Raw genomic sequence first — 21269 nt, forward strand, 5'->3', positions numbered from 1 at the left:
GCCACCGCAGGACTTTGTTTCACAACAGCAATGAAATCACAGTCGACATTCGGTTCCAGTAAACGCTCAACTTGCCTGGGACAGCAGAGCTGTTTGCGATTTTCCACGCAGGAGGCGAACACGATCATGACAGCACAGACACCGGAAAAGTTGGGACTTTGCCACACCACAGTTAATTGCCCGGGAAGCAAACCCAATTTTCTTCGGTTTTAAACAGAAATGCAGCAGGAGTCGAAACAGCATTTTAACAAGCTGCGTCGTTGGAAACGATCAGCAGAAATGGCAGCGGTGGGATTCGAACCCACGCCTCTGTCGAGACTGGAGCCTTAATCCAGCGCCTTAGACCGCTCGGCCACACTACCAGCCAGCCGCGCTGCCCCATTTTCTTGCACTTCCAATTGTGCTCCTGCATAACAACCGATGCAAAGCCACGTGAAAAGGGTTCCATGGTCCCTCTCCGACTCGCACAACTGCTGGGATGTGCCCGTCTACAATATCAATTTCGCAGCAGATAATGATAACCCATCAATCCAGACAACTATCAATGGTAAGCTGATCTTTTCAACTATCTTTTCATCAATCCAGACAACTATCAATGGTAACTACAAACGTATCTGTGAGCGCGTGAGAACATACGATCAGTTATGATTTGGTCAAATTACCATGAGCTGCTTGACATTACTGCAATTTCGATTCTTGCTTTGCTAAATGATTTCACCCTTTGATCGAAACAGGACAACTTTCACGTTTACACGGAACATGAAACACACCGGACTACAGGGAAAATGCACAAAGCTGAACAGGCCGTGTTCCACATCATACCGCGCAGCATAGTTACAGTCACTTTGTCTGTTTTGCAGAATAAGAGTCCCAAAGAATGTTCTCCACCCTAAAACCGGAGGTAGCATTACAATCCGTGAACGACAGATCACATTGTGAGGATGCTCTGACCTCGGAGCCAGTTCGAGATGCCACTTTCCTTGCCTTTTTGCCTTACCCGTGCAATTTGCTGCAGAGATGTTCATTCCTGGACGTGAGCCACATGGATACCAACTGAGTTGGAAACCTGTGTGGGATTCGAAGAGAAGCGACTCAATAAATTTTGCTAAACTCCACGGTGCTTATTAGAAATGCAGTTTCTGTTCACATCAATCTAAAAGGCAGTTTCTGAACATAGTAACAGAAGTCAAAAGGTAATTAGCTCACCCCACCCCCACTCCGGAAGAGGTGCTAACTGCCCTTGAGTGCTTTTTTGTTCTCGATGTGAAGAGCTCTCACGCCTGAGTCACCTTCACACGTCTCTGGTTGCTGAGTGAATCACAAAGAAGGAATTTCACCAGAGCTGCAACTGCCTCACTTCCCCACTCGCCCTCCCAGTTTACATTTTCCTGCTCGTCAGTGATTTAAAGAAAACCAAATGGATGCGATGTCATTCTGCAGCCTCTCTGTCGATTCCTCCGTTTCAGTTCCAACGTGGTTAGATCTCGGGGCGCTATCAAAGCACAGGTCCAGAGGTTCTCTGAGAGTGTAATTTCTTTCATTGCTGTTGCTAATTGAATGAGCCACTAACGTGCGAACTGCTCCAAAACATGATTCAGGACCTCTGGTAACAACTCACGCACGTTGAATACCGACAGACCGCTTCCAAATGATGTCCTTCATAGACGACTTTGGGGGTACATTTGACAGACAGACTAGTTCAGGAATCCGCGGTGCGCTGTGACACCAGCGCATCAGCTTCTTCCCTGTCTTGGAAACGGGCCGCCTGCGCAAGCAATGCAAATGCGGTACTGCTTTTCGTGGAAGGATCAGAACGCGATAATTACACTCTCAAACAGAATGGCATATGATCAGAACCAGGTTGGAGAAAAACTTTACAATACTTTGCACAGTAATTAAATGGAGTTGCATTACATTTCACTACGAGAGCAGATTTGTTCAAGCAAATTCGAAGGCAGGTTTGCAGATGGGAAAGCAAGCAAGAAAACTCCGCTCCTGTCCATGTAAAATGCTGCAGTTGAAGAACAAAGCAGTTTCTGCTCAGTTTCGAACTGGGGACCTTTCGCGCGTAAGTCGAACGTGATGACCACTACACCACAGAAACAAGGCGCAGTCGCCACCGCTAAAGCTCAGTGTCACCCAGCACTGAAAGTTGAAGCCATTTTACCTTTCACCTTTCTGTTTCTAATCGCTCGTTGTTTAATGGGACTTCTTTAATTTTGGCTATGCGGTGAGCATGGACGAGATACACCGAAGTATCTGTTTCCACGCAGTGTGCGCCAATAACATTGTGTTGCTTACACCGGCTGTAAAGGATTACTTTTTAGCGGAGCTTGCCGTCGCAGTCTGTGGCACAATCATTTACTCTGTTCGACTGCTCACGGGAAAGGTAGCGTTGTAAGACACTGCAGAAACGAACGACTTCCTTACTTTTGCTCCGACTGACCATACTCCGGGAAATTTTCCCAGATTCTCAGTTGAGGATTTCTGCAGCTGGAAGTTACCTCAGAAACCCTGTTAATTCGTAATGTATTGAGCGAATCGCAAAACAGAAAGCATTTAACACGGAACACAAACAAAACTGGCAAACCAAATGCATTTTCAGACACAGCGAGCGTGAATGCAAAATGTGAGACAGGCCGGGGGCATGAGTCATAAAGTAATCTCACAACTAACAACAGGGCTATTCCAAACTGCTCTTTCAAACATACTGGAGCCTGAGTGCACCACCACTTCCCAGACAATGCTGAAAAGAGAGAAAGAAAGAACACAATAAGAATGGGCCATAAAAAAGTGAATTTCACCAATCACAGACTCGATTAGATTACCTTTCCCTTCCGATGTCCGCAGGACGGAAATAAAGGAAATGGGAGAAATTCAATAACATGTGACATCGCAATTCATTGGAACGATTTTCCCATTGGCCATAAAACAAAATAACGACGAGTCGTGCCACCGCAGGACTTTGTTTCACAACAGCAATGAAATCACAGTCGACATTCGGTTCCAGTAAACGCTCAACTTGCCTGGGACAGCAGAGCTGTTTGCGATTTTCCACGCAGGAGGCGAACACGATCATGACAGCACAGACACCGGAAAAGTTGGGACTTTGCCACACCACAGTTAATTGCCCGGGAAGCAAACCCAATTTTCTTCGGTTTTAAACAGAAATGCAGCAGGAGTCGAAACAGCATTTTAACAAGCTGCGTCGTTGGAAACGATCAGCAGAAATGGCAGCGGTGGGATTCGAACCCACGCCTCTGTCGAGACTGGAGCCTTAATCCAGCGCCTTAGACCGCTCGGCCACACTACCAGCCAGCCGCGCTGCCCCATTTTCTTGCACTTCCAATTGTGCTCCTGCATAACAACCGATGCAAAGCCACGTGAAAAGGGTTCCATGGTCCCTCTCCGACTCGCACAACTGCTGGGATGTGCCCGTCTACAATATCAATTTCGCAGCAGATAATGATAACCCATCAATCCAGACAACTATCAATGGTAAGCTGATCTTTTCAACTATCTTTTCATCAATCCAGACAACTATCAATGGTAACTACAAACGTATCTGTGAGCGCGTGAGAACATACGATCAGTTATGATTTGGTCAAATTACCATGAGCTGCTTGACATTACTGCAATTTCGATTCTTGCTTTGCTAAATGATTTCACCCTTTGATCGAAACAGTACAACTTTCACGTTTACACGGAACATGAAACACACCGGACTACAGGGAAAATGCACAAAGCTGAACAGGCCGTGTTCCACATCATACCGCGCAGCATAGTTACAGTCACTTTGTCTGTTTTGCAGAATAAGAGTCCCAAAGAATGTTCTCCACCCTAAAACCGGAGGTAGCATTACAATCCGTGAACGACAGATCACATTGTGAGGATGCTCTGACCTCGGAGCCAGTTCGAGATGCCACTTTCCTTGCCTTTTTGCCTTACCCGTGCAATTTGCTGCAGAGATGTTCATTCCTGGACGTGAGCCACATGGATACCAACTGAGTTGGAAACCTGTGTGGGATTCGAAGAGAAGCGACTCAATAAATTTTGCTAAACTCCACGGTGCTTATTAGAAATGCAGTTTCTGTTCACATCAATCTAAAAGGCAGTTTCTGAACATAGTAACAGAAGTCAAAAGGTAATTAGCTCACCCCACCCCCACTCCGGAAGAGGTGCTAACTGCCCTTGAGTGCTTTTTTGTTCTCGATGTGAAGAGCTCTCACGCCTGAGTCACCTTCACACGTCTCTGGTTGCTGAGTGAATCACAAAGAAGGAATTTCACCAGAGCTGCAACTGCCTCACTTCCCCACTCGCCCTCCCAGTTTACATTTTCCTGCTCGTCAGTGATTTAAAGAAAACCAAATGGATGCGATGTCATTCTGCAGCCTCTCTGTCGATTCCTCCGTTTCAGTTCCAACGTGGTTAGATCTCGGGGCGCTATCAAAGCACAGGTCCAGAGGTTCTCTGAGAGTGTAATTTCTTTCATTGCTGTTGCTAATTGAATGAGCCACTAACGTGCGAACTGCTCCAAAACATGATTCAGGACCTCTGGTAACAACTCACGCACGTTGAATACCGACAGACCGCTTCCAAATGATGTCCTTCATAGACGACTTTGGGGGTACATTTGACAGACAGACTAGTTCAGGAATCCGCGGTGCGCTGTGACACCAGCGCATCAGCTTCTTCCCTGTCTTGGAAACGGGCCGCCTGCGCAAGCAATGCAAATGCGGTACTGCTTTTCGTGGAAGGATCAGAACGCGATAATTACACTCTCAAACAGAATGGCATATGATCAGAACCAGGTTGGAGAAAAACTTTACAATACTTTGCACAGTAATTAAATGGAGTTGCATTACATTTCACTACGAGAGCAGATTTGTTCAAGCAAATTCGAAGGCAGGTTTGCAGATGGGAAAGCAAGCAAGAAAACTCCGCTCCTGTCCATGTAAAATGCTGCAGTTGAAGAACAAAGCAGTTTCTGCTCAGTTTCGAACTGGGGACCTTTCGCGCGTAAGTCGAACGTGATGACCACTACACCACAGAAACAAGGCGCAGTCGCCACCGCTAAAGCTCAGTGTCACCCAGCACTGAAAGTTGAAGCCATTTTACCTTTCACCTTTCTGTTTCTAATCGCTCGTTGTTTAATGGGACTTCTTTAATTTTGGCTATGCGGTGAGCATGGACGAGATACACCGAAGTATCTGTTTCCACGCAGTGTGCGCCAATAACATTGTGTTGCTTACACCGGCTGTAAAGGATTACTTTTTAGCGGAGCTTGCCGTCGCAGTCTGTGGCACAATCATTTAGTCTGTTCGACTGCTCACGGGAAAGGTAGCGTTGTAAGACACTGCAGAAACGAACGACTTCCTTACTTTTGCTCCGACTGACCATACTCCGGGAAATTTTCCCAGATTCTCAGTTGAGGATTTCTGCAGCTGGAAGTTACCTCAGAAACCCTGTTAATTCGTAATGTATTGAGCGAATCGCAAAACAGAAAGCATTTAACACGGAACACAAACAAAACTGGCAAACCAAATGCATTTTCAGACACAGCGAGCGTGAATGCAAAATGTGAGACAGGCCGGGGGCATGAGTCATAAAGTAATCTCACAACTAACAACAGGGCAATTCCAAACTGCTCTTTCAAACATACTGGAGCCTGAGTGCACCACCACTTCCCAGACAATGCTGAAAAGAGAGAAAGAAAGAACACAATAAGAATGGGCCATAAAAAAGTGAATTTCACCAATCACAGACTCGATTAGATTACCTTTCCCTTCCGATGTCCGCAGGACGGAAATAAAGGAAATGGGAGAAATTCAATAACATGTGACATCGCAATTCATTGGAACGATTTTCCCATTGGCCATAAAACAAAATAACGACGAGTCGTGCCACCGCAGGACTTTGTTTCACAACAGCAATGAAATCACAGTCGACATTCGGTTCCAGTAAACGCTCAACTTGCCTGGGACAGCAGAGCTGTTTGCGATTTTCCACGCAGGAGGCGAACACGATCATGACAGCACAGACACCGGAAAAGTTGGGACTTTGCCACACCACAGTTAATTGCCCGGGAAGCAAACCCAATTTTCTTCGGTTTTAAACAGAAATGCAGCAGGAGTCGAAACAGCATTTTAACAAGCTGCGTCGTTGGAAACGATCAGCAGAAATGGCAGCGGTGGGATTCGAACCCACGCCTCTGTCGAGACTGGAGCCTTAATCCAGCGCCTTAGACCGCTCGGCCACACTACCAGCCGGCCACACTACCAGCCAGCCTCGCTGCCCCATTTTCTTGCACTTCCAATTGTGCTCCTGCATAACAACCGATGCAAAGCCACGTGAAAAGGGTTCCATGGTCCCTCTCCGACTCGCACAACTGCTGGGATGTGCCCGTCTACAATATCAATTTCGCAGCAGATAATGATAACCCATCAATCCAGACAACTATCAATGGTAAGCTGATCTTTTCAACTATCTTTTCATCAATCCAGACAACTATCAATGGTAACTACAAACGTATCTGTGAGCGCGTGAGAACATACGATCAGTTATGATTTGGTCAAATTACCATGAGCTGCTTGACATTACTGCAATTTCGATTCTTGCTTTGCTAAATGATTTCACCCTTTGATCGAAACAGGACAACTTTCACGTTTACACGGAACATGAAACACACCGGACTACAGGGAAAATGCACAAAGCTGAACAGGCCGTGTTCCACATCATACCGCGCAGCATAGTTACAGTCACTTTGTCTGTTTTGCAGAATAAGAGTCCCAAAGAATGTTCTCCACCCTAAAACCGGAGGTAGCATTACAATCCGTGAACGACAGATCACATTGTGAGGATGCTCTGACCTCGGAGCCAGTTCGAGATGCCACTTTCCTTGCCTTTTTGCCTTACCCGTGCAATTTGCTGCAGAGATGTTCATTCCTGGACGTGAGCCACATGGATACCAACTGAGTTGGAAACCTGTGTGGGATTCGAAGAGAAGCGACTCAATAAATTTTGCTAAACTCCACGGTGCTTATTAGAAATGCAGTTTCTGTTCACATCAATCTAAAAGGCAGTTTCTGAACATAGTAACAGAAGTCAAAAGGTAATTAGCTCACCCCACCCCCACTCCGGAAGAGGTGCTAACTGCCCTTGAGTGCTTTTTTGTTCTCGATGTGAAGAGCTCTCACGCCTGAGTCACCTTCACACGTCTCTGGTTGCTGAGTGAATCACAAAGAAGGAATTTCACCAGAGCTGCAACTGCCTCACTTCCCCACTCGCCCTCCCAGTTTACATTTTCCTGCTCGTCAGTGATTTAAAGAAAACCAAATGGATGCGATGTCATTCTGCAGCCTCTCTGTCTATTCCTCCGTTTCAGTTCCAACGTGGTTAGATCTCGGGGCGCTATCAAAGCACAGGTCCAGAGGTTCTCTGAGAGTGTAATTTCTTTCATTGCTGTTGCTAATTGAATGAGCCACTAACGTGCGAACTGCTCCAAAACATGATTCAGGACCTCTGGTAACAACTCACGCACGTTGAATACCGACAGACCGCTTCCAAATGATGTCCTTCATAGACGACTTTGGGGGTACATTTGACAGACAGACTAGTTCAGGAATCCGCGGTGCGCTGTGACACCAGCGCATCAGCTTCTTCCCTGTCTTGGAAACGGGCCGCCTGCGCAAGCAATGCAAATGCGGTACTGCTTTTCGTGGAAGGATCAGAACGCGATAATTACACTCTCAAACAGAATGGCATATGATCAGAACCAGGTTGGAGAAAAACTTTACAATACTTTGCACAGTAATTAAATGGAGTTGCATTACATTTCACTACGAGAGCAGATTTGTTCAAGCAAATTCGAAGGCAGGTTTGCAGATGGGAAAGCAAGCAAGAAAACTCCGCTCCTGTCCATGTAAAATGCTGCAGTTGAAGAACAAAGCAGTTTCTGCTCAGTTTCGAACTGGGGACCTTTCGCGCGTAAGGCGAACGTGATGACCACTACACCACAGAAACAAGGCGCAGTCGCCACCGCTAAAGCTCAGTGTCACCCAGCACTGAAAGTTGAAGCCATTTTACCTTTCACCTTTCTGTTTCTAATCGCTCGTTGTTTAATGGGACTTCTTTAATTTTGGATATGCGGTGAGCATGGACGAGATACACCGAAGTATCTGTTTCCACGCAGTGTGCGCCAATAACATTGTGTTGCTTACACCGGCTGTAAAGGATTACTTTTTAGCGGAGCTTGCCGTCGCAGTCTGTGGCACAATCATTTAGTCTGTTCGACTGCTCACGGGAAAGGTAGCGTTGTAAGACACTGCAGAAACGAACGACTTCCTTACTTTTGCTCCGACTGACCATACTCCGGGAAATTTTCCCAGATTCTCAGTTGAGGATTTCTGCAGCTGGAAGTTACCTCAGAAACCCTGTTAATTCGTAATGTATTGAGCGAATCGCAAAACAGAAAGCATTTAACACGGAACACAAACAAAACTGGCAAACCAAATGCATTTTCAGACACAGCGAGCGTGAATGCAAAATGTGAGACAGGCCGGGGGCATGAGTCATAAAGTAATCTCACAACTAACAACAGGGCAATTCCAAACTGCTCTTTCAAACATACTGGAGCCTGAGTGCACCACCACTTCCCAGACAATGCTGAAAAGAGAGAAAGAAAGAACACAATAAGAATGGGCCATAAAAAAGTGAATTTCACCAATCACAGACTCGATTAGATTACCTTTCCCTTCCGATGTCCGCAGGACGGAAATAAAGGAAATGGGAGAAATTCAATAACATGTGACATCGCAATTCATTGGAACGATTTTCCCATTGGCCATAAAACAAAATAACGACGAGTCGTGCCACCGCAGGACTTTGTTTCACAACAGCAATGAAATCACAGTCGACATTCGGTTCCAGTAAACGCTCAACTTGCCTGGGACAGCAGAGCTGTTTGCGATTTTCCACGCAGGAGGCGAACACGATTATGACAGCACAGACACCGGAAAAGTTGGGACTTTGCCACACCACAGTTAATTGCCCGGGAAGCAAACCCAATTTTCTTCGGTTTTAAACAGAAATGCAGCAGGAGTCGAAACAGCATTTTAACAAGCTGCGTCGTTGGAAACGATCAGCAGAAATGGCAGCGGTGGGATTCGAACCCACGCCTCTGTCGAGACTGGAGCCTTAATCCAGCGCCTTAGACCGCTCGGCCACACTACCAGCCAGCCGCGCTGCCCCATTTTCTTGCACTTCCAATTGTGCTCCTGCATAACAACCGATGCAAAGCCACGTGAAAAGGGTTCCATGGTCCCTCTCCGACTCGCACAACTGCTGGGATGTGCCCGTCTACAATATCAATTTCGCAGCAGATAATGATAACCCATCAATCCAGACAACTATCAATGGTAAGCTGATCTTTTCAACTATCTTTTCATCAATCCAGACAACTATCAATGGTAACTACAAACGTATCTGTGAGCGCGTGAGAACATACGATCAGTTATGATTTGGTCAAATTACCATGAGCTGCTTGACATTACTGCAATTTCGATTCTTGCTTTGCTAAATGATTTCACCCTTTGATCGAAACAGGACAACTTTCACGTTTACACGGAACATGAAACACACCGGACTACAGGGAAAATGCACAAAGCTGAACAGGCCGTGTTCCACATCATACCGCGCAGCATAGTTACAGTCACTTTGTCTGTTTTGCAGAATAAGAGTCCCAAAGAATGTTCTCCACCCTAAAACCGGAGGTAGCATTACAATCCGTGAACGACAGATCACATTGTGAGGATGCTCTGACCTCGGAGCCAGTTCGAGATGCCACTTTCCTTGCCTTTTTGCCTTACCCGTGCAATTTGCTGCAGAGATGTTCATTCCTGGACGTGAGCCACATGGATACCAACTGAGTTGGAAACCTGTGTGGGATTCGAAGAGAAGCGACTCAATAAATTTTGCTAAACTCCACGGTGCTTATTAGAAATGCAGTTTCTGTTCACATCAATCTAAAAGGCAGTTTCTGAACATAGTAACAGAAGTCAAAAGGTAATTAGCTCACCCCACCCCCACTCCGGAAGAGGTGCTAACTGCCCTTGAGTGCTTTTTTGTTCTCGATGTGAAGAGCTCTCACGCCTGAGTCACCTTCACACGTCTCTGGTTGCTGAGTGAATCACAAAGAAGGAATTTCACCAGAGCTGCAACTGCCTCACTTCCCCACTCGCCCTCCCAGTTTACATTTTCCTGCTCGTCAGTGATTTAAAGAAAACCAAATGGATGCGATGTCATTCTGCAGCCTCTCTGTCGATTCCTCCGTTTCAGTTCCAACGTGGTTAGATCTCGGGGCGCTATCAAAGCACAGGTCCAGAGGTTCTCTGAGAGTGTAATTTCTTTCATTGCTGTTGCTAATTGAATGAGCCACTAACGTGCGAACTGCTCCAAAACATGATTCAGGACCTCTGGTAACAACTCACGCACGTTGAATACCGACAGACCGCTTCCAAATGATGTCCTTCATAGACGACTTTGGGGGTACATTTGACAGACAGACTAGTTCAGGAATCCGCGGTGCGCTGTGACACCAGCGCATCAGCTTCTTCCCTGTCTTGGAAACGGGCCGCCTGCGCAAGCAATGCAAATGCGGTACTGCTTTTCGTGGAAGGATCAGAACGCGATAATTACACTCTCAAACAGAATGGCATATGATCAGAACCAGGTTGGAGAAAAACTTTACAATACTTTGCACAGTAATTAAATGGAGTTGCATTACATTTCACTACGAGAGCAGATTTGTTCAAGCAAATTCGAAGGCAGGTTTGCAGATGGGAAAGCAAGCAAGAAAACTCCGCTCCTGTCCATGTAAAATGCTGCAGTTGAAGAACAAAGCAGTTTCTGCTCAGTTTCGAACTGGGGACCTTTCGCGCGTAAGGCGAACGTGATGACCACTACACCACAGAAACAAGGCGCAGTCGCCACCGCTAAAGCTCAGTGTCACCCAGCACTGAAAGTTGAAGCCATTTTACCTTTCACCTTTCTGTTTCTAATCGCTCGTTGTTTAATGGGACTTCTTTAATTTTGGCTATGCGCTGAGCATGGACGAGATACACCGAAGTATCTGTTTCCACGCAGTGTGCGCCAATAACATTGTGTTGCTTACACCGGCTGTAAAGGATTACTTTTTAGCGGAGCTTGCCGTCGCAGTCTGTGGCACAATCATTTAGTCTGTTCGACTGCTCACGGGAAAGGTAGCGTTGTAAGACACTGCAGAAACGAACGACTTCCTTACTTTTGCTCCGACTGACCATACTCCGGGAAATTTTCCCAGATTCTCAGTTGAGGATTTCTGCAGCTGGAAGTTACCTCAGAAACCCTGTTAATTCGTAATGTATTGAGCGAATCGCAAAACAGAAAGCATTTAACACGGAACACAAACAAAACTGGCAAACCAAATGCATTTTCAGACACAGCGAGCGTGAATGCAAAATGTGAGACAGGCCGGGGGCATGAGTCATAAAGTAATCTCACAACTAACAACAGGGCAATTCCAAACTGCTCTTTCAAACATACTGGAGCCTGAGTGCACCACCACTTCCCAGACAATGCTGAAAAGAGAGAAAGAAAGAACACAATAAGAATGGGCCATAAAAAAGTGAATTTCACCAATCACAGACTCGATTAGATTACCTTTCCCTTCCGATGTCCGCAGGACGGAAATAAAGGAAATGGGAGAAATTCAATAACATGTGACATCGCAATTCATTGGAACGATTTTCCCATTGGCCATAAAACAAAATAACGACGAGTCGTGCCACCGCAGGACTTTGTTTCACAACAGCAATGAAATCACAGTCGACATTCGGTTCCAGTAAACGCTCAACTTGCCTGGGACAGCAGAGCTGTTTGCGATTTTCCACGCAGGAGGCGAACACGATCATGACAGCACAGACACCGGAAAAGTTGGGACTTTGCCACACCACAGTTAATTGCCCGGGAAGCAAACCCAATTTTCTTCGGTTTTAAACAGAAATGCAGCAGGAGTCGAAACAGCATTTTAACAAGCTGCGTCGTTGGAAACGATCAGCAGAAATGGCAGCGGTGGGATTCGAACCCACGCCTCTGTCGAGACTGGAGCCTTAATCCAGCGCCTTAGACCGCTCGGCCACACTACCAGCCAGCCGCGCTGCCCCATTTTCTTGCACTTCCAATTGTGCTCCTGCATAACAACCGATGCAAAGCCACGTGAAAAGGGTTCCATGGTCCCTCTCCGACTCGCACAACTGCTGGGATGTGCCCGTCTACAATATCAATTTCGCAGCAGATAATGATAACCCATCAATCCAGACAACTATCAATGGTAAGCTGATCTTTTCAACTATCTTTTCATCAATCCAGACAACTATCAATGGTAACTACAAACGTATCTGTGAGCGCGTGAGAACATACGATCAGTTATGATTTGGTCAAATTACCATGAGCTGCTTGACATTACTGCAATTTCGATTCTTGCTTTGCTAAATGATTTCACCCTTTGATCGAAACAGGACAACTTTCACGTTTACACGGAACATGAAACACACCGGACTACAGGGAAAATGCACAAAGCTGAACAGGCCGTGTTCCACATCATACCGCGCAGCATAGTTACAGTCACTTTGTCTGTTTTGCAGAATAAGAGTCCCAAAGAATGTTCTCCACCCTAAAACCGGAGGTAGCATTACAATCCGTGAACGACAGATCACATTGTGAGGATGCTCTGACCTCGGAGCCAGTTCGAGATGCCACTTTCCTTGCCTTTTTGCCTTACCCGTGCAATTTGCTGCAGAGATGTTCATTCCTGGACGTGAGCCACATGGATACCAACTGAGTTGGAAACCTGTGTGGGATTCGAAGAGAAGCGACTCAATAAATTTTGCTAAACTCCACGGTGCTTATTAGAAATGCAGTTTCTGTTCACATCAATCTAAAAGGCAGTTTCTGAACATAGTAACAGAAGTCAAAAGGTAATTAGCTCACCCCACCCCCACTCCGGAAGAGGTGCTAACTGCCCTTGAGTGCTTTTTTGTTCTCGATGTGAAGAGCTCTCACGCCTGAGTCACCTTCACACGTCTCTGGTTGCTGAGTGAATCACAAAGAAGGAATTTCACCAGAGCTGCAACTGCCTCACTTCCCCACTCGCCCTCCCAGTTTACATTTTCCTGCTCGTCAGTGATTTAAAGAAAACCAAATGGATGCGATGTCATTCTGCAGCCTCTCTGTCGATTCCTCCGTTTCAGTTCCAACGTGGTTAGATCTCGGGGCGCTATCAAAGCACAGGTCCAGAGGTTCTCTGAGAGTGTAATTTCTTTCATTGCTGTTGCTAATTGAATGAGCCACTAACGTGCGAACTGCTCCAAAACATGATTCAGGACCTCTGGTAACAACTCACGCACGTTGAATACCGACAGACCGCTTCCAAATGATGTCCTTCATAGACGACTTTGGGGGTACATTTGACAGACAGACTAGTTCAGGAATCCGCGGTGCGCTGTGACACCAGCGCATCAGCTTCTTCCCTGTCTTGGAAACGGGCCGCCTGCGCAAGCAATGCAAATGCGGTACTGCTTTTCGTGGAAGGATCAGAACGCGATAATTACACTCTCAAACAGAATGGCATATGATCAGAACCATGTTGGAGAAAAACTTTACAATACTTTGCACAGTAATTAAATGGAGTTGCATTACATTTCACTACGAGAGCAGATTTGTTCAAGCAAATTCGAAGGCAGGTTTGCAGATGGGAAAGCAAGCAAGAAAACTCCGCTCCTGTCCATGTAAAATGCTGCAGTTGAAGAACAAAGCAGTTTCTGCTCAGTTTCGAACTGGGGACCTTTCGCGCGTAAGGCGAACGTGATGACCACTACACCACAGAAACAAGGCGCAGTCGCCACCGCTAAAGCTCAGTGTCACCCAGCACTGAAAGTTGAAGCCATTTTACCTTTCACCTTTCTGTTTCTAATCGCTCGTTGTTTAATGGGACTTCTTTAATTTTGGCTATGCGGTGAGCATGGACGAGATACACCGAAGTATCTGTTTCCACGCAGTGTGCGCCAATAACATTGTGTTGCTTACACCGGCTGTAAAGGATTACTTTTTAGCGGAGCTTGCCGTCGCAGTCTGTGGCACAATCATTTAGTCTGTTCGACTGCTCACGGGAAAGGTAGCGTTGTAAGACACTGCAGAAACGAACGACTTCCTTACTTTTGCTCCGACTGACCATACTCCGGGAAATTTTCCCAGATTCTCAGTTGAGGATTTCTGCAGCTGGAAGTTACCTCAGAAACCCTGTTAATTCGTAATGTATTGAGCGAATCGCAAAACAGAAAGCATTTAACACGGAACACAAACAAAACTGGCAAACCAAATGCATTTTCAGACACAGCGAGCGTGAATGCAAAATGTGAGACAGGCCGGGGGCATGAGTCATAAAGTAATCTCACAACTAACAACAGGGCAATTCCAAACTGCTCTTTCAAACATACTGGAGCCTGAGTGCACCACCACTTCCCAGACAATGCTGAAAAGAGAGAAAGAAAGAACACAATAAGAATGGGCCATAAAAAAGTGAATTTCACCAATCACAGACTCGATTAGATTACCTTTCCCTTCCGATGTCCGCAGGACGGAAATAAAGGAAATGGGAGAAATTCAATAACATGTGACATCGCAATTCATTGGAACGATTTTCCCATTGGCCATAAAACAAAATAACGACGAGTCGTGCCACCGCAGGACTTTGTTTCACAACAGCAATGAAATCACAGTCGACATTCGGTTCCAGTAAACGCTCAACTTGCCTGGGACAGCAGAGCTGTTTGCGATTTTCCACGCAGGAGGCGAACACGATCATGACAGCACAGACACCGGAAAAGTTGGGACTTTGCCACACCACAGTTAATTGCCCGGGAAGCAAACCCAATTTTCTTCGGTTTTAAACAGAAATGCAGCAGGAGTCGAAACAGCATTTTAACAAGCTGCGTCGTTGGAAACGATCAGCAGAAATGGCAGCGGTGGGATTCGAACCCACGCCTCTGTCGAGACTGGAGCCTTAATCCAGCGCCTTAGACCGCTCGGCCACACTACCAGCCAGCCGCGCTGCCCCATTTTCTTGCACTTCCAATTGTGCTCCTGCATAACAACCGATGCAAAGCCACGTGAAAAGGGTTCCATGGTCCCTCTCCGACTCGCACAACTGCTGGGATGTGCCCGTCTACAATATCAATTTCGCAGCAGATAATGATAACCCATCAATCCAGACAACTATCAATGGTAAGCTGATCTTTTCAACTATCTTTTCATCAATCCAGACAACTATCAATGGTAACTACAAACGTATCTGTGAGCGCGTGAGAACATACGATCAGTTATGATTTGGTCAAATTACCATGAGCTGCTTGACATTACTGCAATTTCGATTCTTGCTTTGCTAAATGATTTCACCCTTTGATCGAAACAGGACAACTTTCACGTTTACACGGAACATGAAACACACCGGACTACAGGGAAAATGCACAAAGCTGAACAGGCCGTGTTCCACATCATACCGCGCAGCATAGTTACAGTCACTTTGTCTGTTTTGCAGAATAAGAGTCCCAAAGAATGTTCTCCACCCTAAAACCGGAGGTAGCATTACAATCCGTGAACGACAGATCACATTGTGAGGATGCTCTGACCTCGGAGCCAGTTCGAGATGCCACTTTCCTTGCCTTTTTGCCTTACCCGTGCAATTTGCTGCAGAGATGTTCATTCCTGGACGTGAGCCACATGGATACCAACTGAGTTGGAAACCTGTGTGGGATTCGAAGAGAAGCGACTCAATAAATTTTGCTAAACTCCACGGTGCTTATTAGAAATGCAGTTTCTGTTCACATCAATCTAAAAGGCAGTTTCTGAACATAGTAACAGAAGTCAAAAGGTAATTAGCTCACCCCACCCCCACTCCGGAAGAGGTGCTAACTGCCCTTGAGTGCTTTTTTGTTCTCGATGTGAAGAGCTCTCACGCCTGAGTCACCTTCACACGTCTCTGGTTGCTGAGTGAATCACAAAGAAGGAATTTCACCAGAGCTGCAACTGCCTCACTTCCCCACTCGCCCTCCCAGTTTACATTTTCCTGCTCGTCAGTGATTTAAAGAAAACCAAATGGATGCGATGTCATTCTGCAGCCTCTCTGTCGATTCCTCCGTTTCAGTTCCAACGTGGTTAGATCTCGGGGCGCTATCAAAGCACAGGTCCAGAGGTTCTCTGAGAGTGTAATTTCTTTCATTGCTGTTGCTAATTGAATGAGCCACTAACGTGCGAACTGCTCCAAAACATGATTCAGGACCTCTGGTAACAACTCACGCACGTTGAATACCGACAGACCGCTTCCAAATGATGTCCTTCATAGACGACTTTGGGGGTACATTTGACAGACAGACTAGTTCAGGAATCCGCGGTGCGCTGTGACACCAGCGCATCAGCTTCTTCCCTGTCTTGGAAACGGGCCGCCTGCGCAAGCAATGCAAATGCGGTACTGCTTTTCGTGGAAGGATCAGAACGCGATAATTACACTCTCAAACAGAATGGCATATGATCAGAACCAGGTTGGAGAAAAACTTTACAATACTTTGCACAGTAATTAAATGGAGTTGCATTACATTTCACTACGAGAGCAGATTTGTTCAAGCAAATTCGAAGGCAGGTTTGCAGATGGGAAAGCAAGCAAGAAAACTCCGCTCCTGTCCATGTAAAATGCTGCAGTTGAAGAACAAAGCAGTTTCTGCTCAGTTTCGAACTGGGGACCTTTCGCGCGTAAGGCGAACGTGATGACCACTACACCACAGAAACAAGGCGCAGTCGCCACCGCTAAAGCTCAGTGTCACCCAGCACTGAAAGTTGAAGCCATTTTACCTTTCACCTTTCTGTTTCTAATCGCTCGTTGTTTAATGGGACTTCTTTAATTTTGGCTATGCGGTGAGCATGGACGAGATACACCGAAGTATCTGTTTCCACGCAGTGTGCGCCAATAACATTGTGTTGCTTACACCGGCTGTAAAGGATTACTTTTTAGCGGAGCTTGCCGTCGCAGTCTGTGGCACAATCATTTAGTCTGTTCGACTGCTCACGGGAAAGGTAGCGTTGTAAGACACTGCAGAAACGAACGACTTCCTTACTTTTGCTCCGACTGACCATACTCCGGGAAATTTTCCCAGATTCTCAGTTGAGGATTTCTGCAGCTGGAAGTTACCTCAGAAACCCTGTTAATTCGTAATGTATTGAGCGAATCGCAAAACAGAAAGCATTTAACACGGAACACAAACAAAACTGGCAAACCAAATGCATTTTCAGACACAGCGAGCGTGAATGCAAAATGTGAGACAGGCCGGGGGCATGAGTCATAAAGTAATCTCACAACTAACAACAGGGCAATTCCAAACTGCTCTTTCAAACATACTGGAGCCTGAGTGCACCACCACTTCCCAGACAATGCTGAAAAGAGAGAAAGAAAGAACACAATAAGAATGGGCCATAAAAAAGTGAATTTCACCAATCACAGACTCGATTAGATTACCTTTCCCTTCCGATGTCCGCAGGACGGAAATAAAGGAAATGGGAGAAATTCAATAACATGTGACATCGCAATTCATTGGAACGATTTTCCCATTGGCCATAAAACAAAATAACGACGAGTCGTGCCACCGCAGGACTTTGTTTCACAACAGCAATGAAATCACAGTCGACATTCGGTTCCAGTAAACGCTCAACTTGCCTGGGACAGCAGAGCTGTTTGCGATTTTCCACGCAGGAGGCGAACACGATCATGACAGCACAGACACCGGAAAAGTTGGGACTTTGCCACACCACAGTTAATTGCCCGGGAAGCAAACCCAATTTTCTTCGGTTTTAAACAGAAATGCAGCAGGAGTCGAAACAGCATTTTAACAAGCTGCGTCGTTGGAAACGATCAGCAGAAATGGCAGCGGTGGGATTCGAACCCACGCCTCTGTCGAGACTGGAGCCTTAATCCAGCGCCTTAGACCGCTCGGCCACACTACCAGCCAGCCGCGCTGCCCCATTTTCTTGCACTTCCAATTGTGCTCCTGCATAACAACCGATGCAAAGCCACGTGAAAAGGGTTCCATGGTCCCTCTCCGACTCGCACAACTGCTGGGATGTGCCCGTCTACAATATCAATTTCGCAGCAGATAATGATAACCCATCAATCCAGACAACTATCAATGGTAAGCTGATCTTTTCAACTATCTTTTCATCAATCCAGACAACTATCAATGGTAACTACAAACGTATCTGTGAGCGCGTGAGAACATACGATCAGTTATGATTTGGTCAAATTACCATGAGCTGCTTGACATTACTGCAATTTCGATTCTTGCTTTGCTAAATGATTTCACCCTTTGATCGAAACAGGACAACTTTCACGTTTACACGGAACATGAAACACACCGGACTACAGGGAAAATGCACAAAGCTGAACAGGCCGTGTTCCACATCATACCGCGCAGCATAGTTACAGTCACTTTGTCTGTTTTGCAGAATAAGAGTCCCAAAGAATGTTCTCCACCCTAAAACCGGAGGTAGCATTACAATCCGTGAACGACAGATCACATTGTGAGGATGCTCTGACCTCGGAGCCAGTTCGAGATGCCACTTTCCTTGCCTTTTTGCCTTACCCGTGCAATTTGCTGCAGAGATGTTCATTCCTGGACGTGAGCCACATGGATACCAACTGAGTTGGAAACCTGTGTGGGATTCGAAGAGAAGCGACTCAATAAATTTTGCTAAACTCCACGGTGCTTATTAGAAATGCAGTTTCTGTTCACATCAATCTAAAAGGCAGTTTCTGAACATAGTAACAGAAGTCAAAAGGTAATTAGCTCACCCCACCCCCACTCCGGAAGAGGTGCTAACTGCCCTTGAGTGCTTTTTTGTTCTCGATGTGAAGAGCTCTCACGCCTGAGTCACCTTCACACGTCTCTGGTTGCTGAGTGAATCACAAAGAAGGAATTTCACCAGAGCTGCAACTGCCTCACTTCCCCACTCGCCCTCCCAGTTTACATTTTCCTGCTCGTCAGTGATTTAAAGAAAACCAAATGGATGCGATGTCATTCTGCAGCCTCTCTGTCGATTCCTCCGTTTCAGTTCCAACGTGGTTAGATCTCGGGGCGCTATCAAAGCACAGGTCCAGAGGTTCTCTGAGAGTGTAATTTCTTTCATTGCTGTTGCTAATTGAATGAGCCACTAACGTGCGAACTGCTCCAAAACATGATTCAGGACCTCTGGTAACAACTCACGCACGTTGAATACCGACAGACCGCTTCCAAATGATGTCCTTCATAGACGACTTTGGGGGTACATTTGACAGACAGACTAGTTCAGGAATCCGCGGTGCGCTGTGACACCAGCGCATCAGCTTCTTCCCTGTCTTGGAAACGGGCCGCCTGCGCAAGCAATGCAAATGCGGTACTGCTTTTCGTGGAAGGATCAGAACGCGATAATTACACTCTCAAACAGAATGGCATATGATCAGAACCATGTTGGAGAAAAACTTTACAATACTTTGCACAGTAATTAAATGGAGTTGCATTACATTTCACTACGAGAGCAGATTTGTTCAAGCAAATTCGAAGGCAGGTTTGCAGATGGGAAAGCAAGCAAGAAAACTCCGCTCCTGTCCATGTAAAATGCTGCAGTTGAAGAACAAAGCAGTTTCTGCTCAGTTTCGAACTGGGGACCTTTCGCGCGTAAGGCGAACGTGATGACCACTACACCACAGAAACAAGGCGCAGTCGCCACCGCTAAAGCTCAGTGTCACCCAGCACTGAAAGTTGAAGCCATTTTACCTTTCACCTTTCTGTTTCTAATCGCTCGTTGTTTAATGGGACTTCTTTAATTTTGGATATGCGGTGAGCATGGACGAGATACACCGAAGTATCTGTTTCCACGCAGTGTGCGCCAATAACATTGTGTTGCTTACACCGGCTGTAAAGGATTACTTTTTAGCGGAGCTTGCCGTCGCAGTCTGTGGCACAATCATTTAGTCTGTTCGACTGCTCACGGGAAAGGTAGCGTTGTAAGACACTGCAGAAACGAACGACTTCCTTACTTTTGCTCCGACTGACCATACTCCGGGAAATTTTCCCAGATTCTCAGTTGAGGATTTCTGCAGCTGGAAGTTACCTCAGAAACCCTGTTAATTCGTAATGTATTGAGCGAATCGCAAAACAGAAAGCATTTAACACGGAACACAAACAAAACTGGCAAACCAAATGCATTTTCAGACACAGCGAGCGTGAATGCAAAATGTGAGACAGGCCGGGGGCATGAGTCATAAAGTAATCTCACAACTAACAACAGGGCAATTCCAAACTGCTCTTTCAAACATACTGGAGCCTGAGTGCACCACCACTTCCCAGACAATGCTGAAAAGAGAGAAAGAAAGAACACAATAAGAATGGGCCATAAAAAAGTGAATTTCACCAATCACAGACTCGATTAGATTACCTTTCCCTTCCGATGTCCGCAGGACGGAAATAAAGGAAATGGGAGAAATTCAATAACATGTGACATCGCAATTCATTGGAACGATTTTCCCATTGGCCATAAAACAAAATAACGACGAGTCGTGCCACCGCAGGACTTTGTTTCACAACAGCAATGAAATCACAGTCGACATTCGGTTCCAGTAAACGCTCAACTTGCCTGGGACAGCAGAGCTGTTTGCGATTTTCCACGCAGGAGGCGAACACGATCATGACAGCACAGACACCGGAAAAGTTGGGACTTTGCCACACCACAGTTAATTGCCCGGGAAGCAAACCCAATTTTCTTCGGTTTTAAACAGAAATGCAGCAGGAGTCGAAACAGCATTTTAACAAGCTGCGTCGTTGGAAACGATCAGCAGAAATGGCAGCGGTGGGATTCGAACCCACGCCTCTGTCGAGACTGGAGCCTTAATCCAGCGCCTTAGACCGCTCGGCCACACTACCAGCCAGCCGCGCTGCCCCATTTTCTTGCACTTCCAATTGTGCTCCTGCATAACAACCGATGCAAAGCCACGTGAAAAGGGTTCCATGGTCCCTCTCCGACTCGCACAACTGCTGGGATGTGCCCGTCTACAATATCAATTTCGCAGCAGATAATGATAACCCATCAATCCAGACAACTATCAATGGTAAGCTGATCTTTTCAACTATCTTTTCATCAATCCAGACAACTATCAA

At 46.2% G+C, this 21269-nt stretch overlaps 8 non-coding genes across 8 annotated transcripts; all 8 read right to left on the reverse strand.

The window, feature by feature from the left end:
• Nucleotides 1–280: 280 nt before the first annotated feature.
• trnal-aag (transfer RNA leucine (anticodon AAG)) lies at nucleotides 281–362 on the reverse strand. Its single transcript has one exon. It is a non-coding gene; the product is annotated as a tRNA-Leu (tRNA).
• A 2869-nt stretch (nucleotides 363–3231) lies between these two features.
• Nucleotides 3232–3313, reverse strand: trnal-aag (transfer RNA leucine (anticodon AAG)). Its single transcript has one exon. It is a non-coding gene; the product is annotated as a tRNA-Leu (tRNA).
• A 2869-nt stretch (nucleotides 3314–6182) lies between these two features.
• trnal-aag (transfer RNA leucine (anticodon AAG)) lies at nucleotides 6183–6264 on the reverse strand. The gene has a single exon. It is a non-coding gene; the product is annotated as a tRNA-Leu (tRNA).
• A 2885-nt stretch (nucleotides 6265–9149) lies between these two features.
• trnal-aag (transfer RNA leucine (anticodon AAG)) lies at nucleotides 9150–9231 on the reverse strand. Its single transcript has one exon. It is a non-coding gene; the product is annotated as a tRNA-Leu (tRNA).
• Nucleotides 9232–12100: 2869 nt separating this feature from the next.
• On the reverse strand, nucleotides 12101–12182 carry trnal-aag (transfer RNA leucine (anticodon AAG)). Its single transcript has one exon. It is a non-coding gene; the product is annotated as a tRNA-Leu (tRNA).
• A 2869-nt stretch (nucleotides 12183–15051) lies between these two features.
• On the reverse strand, nucleotides 15052–15133 carry trnal-aag (transfer RNA leucine (anticodon AAG)). Its single transcript has one exon. It is a non-coding gene; the product is annotated as a tRNA-Leu (tRNA).
• A 2869-nt stretch (nucleotides 15134–18002) lies between these two features.
• Nucleotides 18003–18084, reverse strand: trnal-aag (transfer RNA leucine (anticodon AAG)). The gene has a single exon. It is a non-coding gene; the product is annotated as a tRNA-Leu (tRNA).
• A 2869-nt stretch (nucleotides 18085–20953) lies between these two features.
• Nucleotides 20954–21035, reverse strand: trnal-aag (transfer RNA leucine (anticodon AAG)). The gene has a single exon. It is a non-coding gene; the product is annotated as a tRNA-Leu (tRNA).
• Between the last annotated feature and the right edge of the window lie 234 nt (nucleotides 21036–21269).

Source organism: Chiloscyllium plagiosum, unplaced genomic scaffold, assembly GCF_037043375.1.
Source record: "Chiloscyllium plagiosum isolate Xiang-an unplaced genomic scaffold, Cpla_swu_hap1 HiC_scaffold_39, whole genome shotgun sequence".
Lineage (NCBI taxonomy): Eukaryota > Metazoa > Chordata > Chondrichthyes > Orectolobiformes > Hemiscylliidae > Chiloscyllium > Chiloscyllium plagiosum.